This window comes from Chelonoidis abingdonii, chromosome 1 (genome assembly GCF_003597395.2).
Source record: "Chelonoidis abingdonii isolate Lonesome George chromosome 1, CheloAbing_2.0, whole genome shotgun sequence".
NCBI classification, from domain to species: domain Eukaryota; kingdom Metazoa; phylum Chordata; order Testudines; family Testudinidae; genus Chelonoidis; species Chelonoidis abingdonii.
The window spans coordinates 25,555,327-25,564,676 of NC_133769.1; the positions used below are offsets into that span (position 1 = coordinate 25,555,327).

Sequence of the window (9,350 nt, forward strand, 5' to 3'; positions counted from 1 at the left end):
TGTCCACATATCTATTCAAGTGACACCATCACAGGACCTAATCACATCAGCCATGACATCAGGGGCTCGTTCACCTACACATCTACCAGTGTTAGATATGCCAGCAATGCCCCTCTGCAATGTACATTGGCCAAACCGTACAGTCTCTATGCAAAAGAATAAATGGACACAAATCTGACATCAGGAATCATAACATTCAAAAACCAGTGGGAGAACACTTCAACCTCTTTAACTACTCAGTGACAGACTTGAAGGTGGCAATTTTGCAACAAAAAAAACTTCAAAAACAGTATTCTTACGCCCACGTGGCAGCTCTACAAATTTCCAAAATGGTACATTATGCAGAAATGCCCCAGATGTTGCCATAGCCCAAGTAGAATGGAATCTGATCCCCGCTGGGGCTTCTATCTTATGTGTGTGGTAGCATAAGAGAATGTAGTTTGATATCCACTCACAATATCCAAACAGCAGCTTTCTAGCACCTTTGGATCATTCTGTCATTGAGACAAACAGCCCTGTGGATTTACAGAAAGATTTCATTCTGTCTAGATAGAAGGCTATAGCCCTTTGGACATCTAAGGTGTGAAATGCAGCTTCCTGTGCAGTTTTGTGCAGTTTAGCGTAAAATTAATAGGTTGGTGATTGGGAAGGTTGATGCCACTTTGGGGAGGAATTTTGGATAAGGTCGCAGCGTGACCTTGTCCTTTAAAAAGGTTGTGTAGAGTGGGTTGGCCATTAGTGCACTAATCTTTCTAACCCTTCTAACAGATATGATAACCACCAGGAATGTTACCTTCTTAGACATGTGTAGTAATGAGCAGGTAGCCAGTAACTCGAAGAGGGGTCTCATTAGTCCCCTGAGCACTAAGTTCAGCTCCCATGTAGGCATGGGTGAGTGTACTTCAGAGTGAAGATTCTGGAGGCCAGCCAGAAACCATTTTATAGTCAGATGTGTATATGTCGAGAATCTGTTGATCTTGTCGTTGAAGGTGTTAATTGCCAGGAGGTGTACCTTCACAGAGCTTAACGACAGTCCTAAGTTCTTCAGCTCTAAAGGGTACTCTAGCACCATTGGTAGCGGCATGGTGCAGCGAGCGAGCTGTTTGGTTAGACTCCATGTGGAAAAACACTTTCATTTTTGCAGGTAAGTACTGCACATGGATTCATGTCTGCTGTTCAACAACACATGTTTGACTTGCTCCGAACAGGTTAACTTGTGTGAATGGAACCAAGGAAAAAAACAAGCTTTCAGATGGAGTTTCTCCAGCTGTGGATGCAGGATCTGGCGATTGGCCTATGACAGGAGGTCTGGTCTCACTGGAAGAGCCCGTGGAGAATGAACAGACAAACGCAGCAGGTAAAGGTACCAGGTCTGTCTGGGGCACGCTCAGGCAATCATGATGATTTTGGCCATGTCGGGCTGTATCTTGCATAGGACTGTGTATCAGCAGGATTGGCAGGAACGTACACAAGTGTCTTGTCCCTCTGGATTAGGGAAGCCTCCCCTAGAGATCAAGGATTGAGTCCTGCCCTGGAAGAGAACAGAGGGCATTTGTGGTTCTGCACTGTGGCGAGTAAGTCGATGGATGGAAACCCCCATTGATAGAATATCTGTTGTAAGATTGTAGGGTTCAATTCTCATTCGTGCTTCTGTGAGAACCTTCTGCTTAGTCTGTCAGCAGTGGTGTTTTGGCATCCTGGAAGGTAAGCAGCTGAAATGTCGATGTGGTGTTGGATACACCAGTCCAATAGTCTCATGGCTTTGGTGCATAGGGAGCAGGATCAGGTTTCCCTTGTCTGTTGATGTAGAACATCCACGTGACATGGTCAGTCATCACACAAATTGATTCATTCCTTATGAATGGTAGAAAGTGGAGACAAGCATTCCTTACTGCTCTGAGTTTTAGCAAGTTTATGTGAAGGCATGTCTCTGATGGAGACCACCTGCCTTGTGCTGTGATTTGGTCCAGGTATGCCTTCAGCCCAGCAGGGAGTCATCTCCTGTGATCATGACTGAAGGTGGTCTGTGGTGAAAAGGGACTCCTACACAAAGGTTTTTGGGCCTTGTCCACAACTGTAGAGACGCTAGCACCTCAAGAGGTGGTGTTACCATCATATTGAGGCTGTGCTTGGTGGGTTTGTATACTGAACTCAGCCAGCCCTGGAGACACCAAATGCATAACCTGGCATGTTTTACCACAAATGTGGTGGCGGCCATCTGTCCCAGCAGTTGTAGACAAGTCCTTGCCTCAGTTCATGGGCAGATGGAGACAGTGTCTGAGATGTTTGACGTCCAGGAATCTGGCATGAGGTAGATACTCTGGCTTGAATTGAGTCTAGGTTAGCTCTAATGAAGTCTAGTTGTTGTGTGGGTACCGATGTTGACTTCTGGATATTCAGCTGCAACCCCAGTTTTTGAAAAGGTTGATGGTCAGTCGTGTGATTGTTTTGGTCTGTGTACATGTGATCTTTGAGAAGGCAATCATCTAGGTATGGGAAAAGTACGATCTCTTGTTTGCACAGTTGAGCTGTGACTGCAAAGGTTTTGGAGAACACGCTTGTTGCAGCAGATTTCCAATACAGAGTGCTCCCGTTTGGACTATGATCGTGTCCCACTGTGAACTGGAGGAATAGTCTGTGAGATGGACGTACTGTAATATGGAAATATGCATCAGAAATATGCTCAGTGGTTTGAGCATTGGCCTGCTATACCCAGGGTTGTGAGTTCAATCCTTGAAGGGGCCATTTAGGGAACTTGGGTAAAAATCTGTCTGGGGATTGGTACCGCTTTGAGCCGGGGGTTGGACTAGATGACCTCCTGAGGTCCCTTCCAACCCTGATATCCTATGATTCTATCTTGTAGGTCAAGGGCCAAAAACTAGTCCCCCTGTTCCAGCGCTGGGATTATTGTGCCTAAGGCTACCATCTTCGAATTTTTGGGAGCGTACAGATTTGTTGAGTTTTCGTAAGTCTAATATCAGGTGCCATCCACCTCTTTTCCTCTGGGTCAAGAAATAGTATGAATACAAACCCTTCCCTTCTGTATTGTGTTGATACTGGTTACACAGCACCTAGATGTCTACTTCCAGTCTTAAGAGGTGCTCGTGAGACAGGTCTCTGAGGAGGGATGAGGAGGAAGGTAACGTGGAGGGCAAGTAAAAGGGATGGAATAGCCCGACCGTATTATTTCTAAGACCCAACAGTCTTGGATAATACGCTCCCATGCCTGGTGTTGGTGCAGGCAGTGACCAAATGGGAAGGTAAGGGCTGGTGTCAAGAGGAGGTCATTCAGACCCTTGACCAGACCTCCAAAACCATGGTTTGTTCCCTAAAGGTTGAGACACAGCTGGTTGTGGTTGTGTCTGCCATCATAAAGGTGGCCTATTTTTGTGCCTGCTCAACTTGTACAGTCTGGATTGAATGCAGGTATACTGAGTATCCCTGGTTCATTGGTAGAGTTGGTACTGCTTCCTTTCATGGGGCAGTGTATAGATACTGAGCATATAAAGAGTCATGCAAGAGTCCTTAATGGTGTGAAGAACTTCATCGCTTTCGGCAAAAAAAAAAAAAGTTTGTCCTTGTTGAAAGATAGGTCCTCTACCTATACTTGTAGCTCTTTCAGTATGCCGAACGACAATAGCCAGGAGGCTTTGCGCATCATTATAGCTGTGGCCATGGTACGGGCCACATTATCAGCAACATCCAGGGAGGCCTCTAGGGCCATCCTTGTGACCAGTTGTCTCTCAATAAGCACAGATTTGAATTGTGCTCTCCTGTCTTCAGGGATCTCAGTGGTAAACGCAAAGAGTTTTCCATAATTATCTAAATCATATTTAGCCACAAGAGCACTGTAGTTGGCAATCCAGAATTACAATGTTGAGATGGTGTAGACCTTGCAGTCCAAAAGGTCCAGTTGCTTACGGTCTTTGCCCCGTGGTGTAGATCAGTGTTGAGTTTGTTTGGTCCTGTGGTTAGCAGCTTAAACCACTAAAGAATTCAGTTGTGAATGGGCAAACAGGAAGTTAATTTCTTTGGCTAGCACATAATATTTTCAGTCTGCTCTTTTGCACGTTGGGGGAGGTGGGAAAAATGGTGACTGAGGCCTGCCACACCATTTCTGCCAGGTCTAGAAAAGCATCATTTATGAGTAAGGCTATTTGAGGAAGAAGACGGTTGCAAGATTTTTTAACAGTTTATGTTGATTTTCTTGGACTTCAAGTGGGATGTCCTGGCTAACCGCTATACATTTGAATAACTCTTGGAATTGTTTAAAGTCATCAGCCAGGGTGGGTGGAAGTGGCATGAAGGCTTCATCAGGAGAAGCATTATGTTCAGGGAATACTTCCTCAGGAGCGGGTTCTTCCTCGGCTATCTCCTCTGTGGTTGGTTCAGATCTAGTTGGAGAGCATTAGGAGAAGGTTTCGGGGTGTCCTTCTCTGATTCAGGTTGAAGCGATTTTCCCATTAGGATCATTTTTTGAGGTGGAGATCCCGCTTGCTCTCACCTTCAAATCGCTACAGTGGACACACTTGGATGGTACATGCATCTCTGAGGCATCTCACACAGAGAGTGTGCCCATCAGAGCACAGCATAGCTTCTTTACAAGAGCCGCAATTTTTTTAAATCAGAGAAGCCTGGCATGATCAAAGTAAAGTCCCAGGTGGACCGAGAACTTTTTGAGGTTTGTGCTCCACAGGAAGCAGGGAACTGGGGAACACAGGAAAAAAAATAAGTAAAATTTTTTTATACAATACTAACTACTCATCTAAGGAAAGTTAAACTGAAGCTAACAATTAACTATTTTGCCATCTCCAGGGGTAGAAGCTGACGCACTACCCCGAGCTCTGTCTTCAGTCGAGGACAGTTGAGAAAGAACTAAAGGGGTCGGGCTGTGTGCTGAACAAGACTCCAACGGCACTGCGAGACAGCTATTGCAAATGCATGGCCCAACCAGGCACTGCTACCAAAAATATCCAATTAACAGCGCCGAGACACATCACCTGAAGTAGAGCACCCACAGGGCCACACATCTTGAAGAACCTCAGTTACTGCACAAGGTAAGTAACCCTTTCTTGCACTGACGGTGCAGACTATGTTGATGTTGCTGGTTGTCACAGCAGTGCTGAGCAACATGACTGCACTGAAGGTGCTAAGTGTTCCGATTGCATAGAATAAACAGTAATGCTGTTAGCTTTGGATGTACTGGCAGAACCAATAGTCCTGAAAAAGCTGAAGACTGAAGAGTCCAGTAGAGGGAGACATCAAATCTCTTCCAAGACAAAGATCTGGGGAGTCAAAGGCACCAAGGGAGGTGGAGACTCTAGTGAAAGACCTTAGTATATCGGTAATGCCAAAATAAGATGTTTTTCATTACTCCAGAGTGGGACAGGTGAAGACACCAGAATTCATGGTCCCAGAGCCAACAGCACTGCCTCAGACAGAGCCAACGTGCTCTTGTGCTTTTGATGTGCTGAACCAGTTCCAGAAGACTTACTGCACAATTTCTTTAGTGATGTAGATTTCTGAATGCTTCTCAGGATGAGAACACCTAGATGACACAGCAGAAGAAGATGACGATCAATGTTTCTCATCCAACTTCTGCTTAAAGTCTTGTGCTAGAGGAGGGCACTCCTGATACAGAATCTGTCGGTTCAAAGTTACGGGTCCAGTTCTGATACTGGACACACAGGTCTCATTGTATCCATTAGATGGACCTTGGAACAATAGTCTGTCTGCTTTTTCATTGTACTGGGCAAGGATGCACAAACTGGCCATTTGTCCCTCACATGCCCTTCCCCTAAGCAGAATAAACATCTTTCTTGTCTATTTGGGACAGGGAACACAGCCCTGCATGTAGCACATAATTATGAAGAAATCCTTGGATTTCAAACCAACCCCTGGGATTTATTTTAGATTTAAACTAGCTAACCTAACACTAATTAAACTAACCCTAGTATAAACAACTATTTGCAAAAAGATTTTTAGAAAGTTGGCTGAACTGCAAAACTATGGGAAGCTCAGACTCTTGCCACTAGCCATGAGAAGGAAATGAGAGGATGGTGGTGGACACGCCCACTTTGCAGCCTTGGCTGGGCTCATGCACCCTCTAGACATACTGCAGACAAGAATCTCTCACTTCAGTGCACTAGACTCACACAGACCTAAGGCGGAATCTAATGTGCACAAATACTTATAGAACCATTATAACACAAACTGTCAACATCATATGTCAAAATATACAAAGTAAATATCCTTAAATCAAACTCTAATAAGTTCTCAAATAGCATTTCTTACTTTGCCTACCTGTAAATTTTGATTATTATAGATGGATATATTTTTAGCTAGTTTGTGTGTGAGGTGAAATCATAGTTTACCAACATTTACTGATAAAAAAAATCTAATTCTCCTAAATCTATTTAGAATACATTCCATTCTCAGAATGAGGAAAGAAGGAACAGCCATTGCTTTTCAGTGACCCCTGCCAGTTAGTACAGGAATAACATTGTTTGGCTCCAAGAGCTTGCTCCACCCTGCTGGCTGTGTAGGAATAAGCTCTCTTGCTCCATCAAAATGAACAACGGCACTTAATTCAACTACATTATATATGCCTGAGATCATTAGTATTTCCTTGTTTCCCCATGCATTTGTGAACTTACTGAAACATTTCAACAATTCTAGTACCGGGCCTTTTTCTAAAGTAGAAATAGCTTATAATGCTACATTACTGGAATAATTTTTAAAAGTTATGTACGGTATAACTCATTTTTCCTACAAACCCACGTTGAGTAAGTCTTTCATGAATTCAAAGTTGTTGCCCAGATGACTCAAACTCACATTTTATTAGTAGTAACATTTATATTTAGAGTAATAAATATGTTGGTACCAACAATACACTACAACAGAGACCCTAATTACATGGAAATTCCATTTCAAATATGAATCAGGATCTTAAAATGTATTATTTCCAAACAGTATCCTTTGTTTTCCCTTTTAGCATGGAAAATAGTTTGCAAAGACTGTATAGGAGTTGTAGAAATAAACCAAAACTTAAAACAAAAATAAATGTTTTATATCTTACATACATCCGTTCCTGAACACTTTACAGAAACAAAAACGAAGTGTTGAGAAAAGGATAATCCTTTCCAGGAAGCTACAAATTAAGCAGCAAAACAAGGCAGTTCACTAGAGCCCACCAAAGCTGCAGAAAAAGTCAAAGGCATACAGCTCCTCGCAAAAAGAGACATATGTATATTGGAAACTAAAAACAGCAAACACAGAGCATTAATGAATTGTAATACATAATGAGGATATAACCTACCATTTAGTAATTGCACTAAATGTAGCTAAAAATGGTGGCCTTTCACATACTGGGATTAACAGATTATATCAGTAGGAGATGCTCTAGTTGAAACAAAAGATGCAGCCATCTGGTTTCTCGAATCAACATAAAATAGTAAATTGGGGAGATTACTGAGGACACATTCCAAACCATGTAGTTGTATCACTCTTAGGAGACTGGAGACCCAAAAAAGCCATGCCATGTCAAAACAACACTAACACTTAACATTATCTTCAACCATTTTTTAATCAAAAGGACCTCAGAACACTTTACAAACATTAATTAAACCTCACAATGCTCTTCAGAGGTAAATCATATCACAGATGAGTATCTAACGATCAGAGAGATTATGCGATTTACTCAAGGTCACATAGCAAGATGCTGGCAGAGCTTGGAAGAATCATCAGAATTCTCAACTCCTCATTATTTTTCAAGCACCCAAAAATACACTAGGCAGCAGATAAAACAAATGAAAAGAGAGTCTTTAGTCTAAAGAGCATACAGACTAAAATGTACAAAATGTAGTAAGTGAGGGTCATAGACAAAGCTCGTTTTAGCTGTTAGCTATTTCTCCTCCACTTCTCACAGAAGAGAGGTCAGAAGGAGTTTTAGAGAGAACTTCTAAGGCGGCCTGGCAAACTGTTTCTGAGAGGAAGATCCAAGCATAAGGGCAGCTTGGAATAGAGGGGCTCTCGGTGTTGGGGAAGGGAAAGATGCAGGAGTGGGGATGCAAAAAAAACCACAGGCAAATGAGTGGAAGGGCTGCAATGTATGAAGGTGAGAATATGAAAGGAGATGAGGTCAGAGATGAAAGCAGGGATTGCATGATACAGGACCTTGAAGGCAAGAAAAAGAGTCAATGTGATTCCCATCATCTGCTCCACCTACTGAACCAAATTCATCCTCTCCCAAGAAAATGAGGGTTATTCACAGCAGCTCCAAAATTAGGCTTTTCACATAGCACCCATGAATAAGGAACCATTAGTTCAGGGCTTGAAAAATATCAGAGCATACCTATTAGGCTGAAGGCTAAACCAACTATAGCCCAATAAAAAGGACCAGTGAGCTCCAATGACAACAGCTCCAGCCCCTCAGTCCCCCTCCCTCCCCGCAGGCCGCCAGCCCCTGTTCCCCTTCCTCCCCCCGGCTACCAGCCCCTCAGTCCTCCTCCCTTCCCGCGGCTGCCAGCCCTTCGGTCCCCTATTTCCTCCCCTATTCGTTCCTCGTGTGTGGAAGCTGCTCTACCCCCGCCGCTCATCTTCTTCCCTTCCCGTACCCCACAGAGGGTAAGCCCCCTCCCCGCATACTATCGCCTTATCCCTTCCCCAGTATGCGTAGGAGCCAGAACCAGCCTGGCGCCCCTCACCCACGCGGGGTACGTAGCCTGCCCCCTCTCCTCCCGTGTGTAAGCAGGTTTTTCCTCTGCTCCCGACCCCGGTAACCGCTGAGATTCGAACCTTACCGGTTAGCCGGTGCCGCGATGAGGCGGCAGCGGGGAGAGCGCGCGCCGCAGACAACAGCAGCTGTGCGGGGGTAACGAAAGGCAACAGCTGTGGGGAAGCGCGAGCTCGAGAAAGAGGCAGAGCCGCTACGACAGCAACAGCGCGCGGCCGAAACAGAGAGGCAGGAACAATGCGCGGCCAGGACAGAAGGGAGGGGAAAGGGGTGGTGCTTCAAACGACACTCCGCCCTAACCCGAGGAAAGACATACGGAGCTTCGTCATCACATCAGTTACCATCTTCCGTAAGATTTAAGTGGGCTCCCTCCCATTAGACTACATGAAGAGGGGAGGACACTATATTTGATTGTTGGCTACTTTATCCAAAGGGAGAGGAGGTGAGGCGGGATTACATTAGATGGGCAAGTCTCTACCACAATAGGAGTGGCTGACTTGATGCTGTCCTGTTTAATTGACGTCCCTCTCCCTGAATTGGAAGAAGGGAAAACTTGGGCGGGCTGAGTGTGAATTGAGCTTCTCTTATACCCAATGGCTATGGTGCGAAGGCAGGG

General features: G+C 44.6%; 1 protein-coding gene across 2 annotated transcripts in view; it reads right to left on the minus strand.

Moving 5' to 3' along the window:
* Positions 1–8,980, minus strand: part of PHTF2 (putative homeodomain transcription factor 2) — a 211,564-nt gene extending 202,584 nt beyond the window's left edge. For both annotated transcript variants that reach the window (XM_075064450.1, XM_075064461.1), the window contains exon 1: positions 8,802–8,980. The gene's annotated coding sequence lies outside the window, so the exon portion shown is untranslated. The remainder of the gene's footprint in view (positions 1–8,801) is intronic.
* Between the last annotated feature and the right edge of the window lie 370 nt (positions 8,981–9,350).